The sequence below is a fragment of the Schistosoma mansoni genome, chromosome W (assembly GCF_000237925.1).
Source record: "Schistosoma mansoni strain Puerto Rico chromosome W, complete genome".
In the NCBI taxonomy this organism is placed as follows: domain Eukaryota; kingdom Metazoa; phylum Platyhelminthes; class Trematoda; order Strigeidida; family Schistosomatidae; genus Schistosoma; species Schistosoma mansoni.
In genome coordinates this window covers 30,491,698-30,492,554 of record NC_031502.1, presented here as the reverse complement: position 1 = coordinate 30,492,554, position 857 = coordinate 30,491,698, and positions in this window count along the sequence as shown.

Genomic DNA, 857 nt, shown 5'->3' with positions numbered 1-857 from the left:
ATTTATATCCACATTGATGTGATAAGAAAAAAAATATTTTATTTCTTTTCAAAATTTACACCTTTTTTCCCAAGAGGTAATGTCCTTTTCTGTATTCACCAAAAAAATATAGAGATGGGGGATGGGGACGGAGAAGAGACGAGAACTAAGACTGGCGTGAGAAAGTCCTCGAAATCGACCACACCTGTATGACAACATAACTATCACTTAACTATGTTTTTTTAAGGTGATGTACTAGTAGCAGTTATAGTAGTTAATATTCCAACGGTAAGAGTAATATTCATAATGTTTGCAGTTAATTTGATACAAACATAAATAATTTAGATATAATGAATTTAACATGTCAAAGACACTTTTCATGGTATACCAAGACTATTTCAATATATTCTAAAGAATATTATGTATTAGTGATCGAGCTAGATCTTTATCCGGTGTTGAATTCGTAGACTTTGAAAAACTTATAATTACATATCAGTGAATTGATTCTCGCAATCCGAATTTGTTCACCTGAATAAATTTTGTACAGTTTCGATAGTATCAACTGTCTCGTTTATTAAACAAACTACTTGTGAACATGTATTGTAGATTCATTATGAAGTACTTCTTTAATATCACAAAATTTATATAAGTATTTATTTTTACGGAAAACTATAATGAAACAGAACAAAGAAATATAATCACTGATCACTAAAGATTAATTGTTCTACCAATAAAGGGAGGATGACCTTGAACAATTTAAAAATCAGTATGGGATTGTGGAGATTGTTGAGTTTCAATCGATATCATGAATGGATGAATGTCGAACCACCGTTGATAACCTAGAAACACTGGACGGCCGTTTCGTCCTAATATGGGGC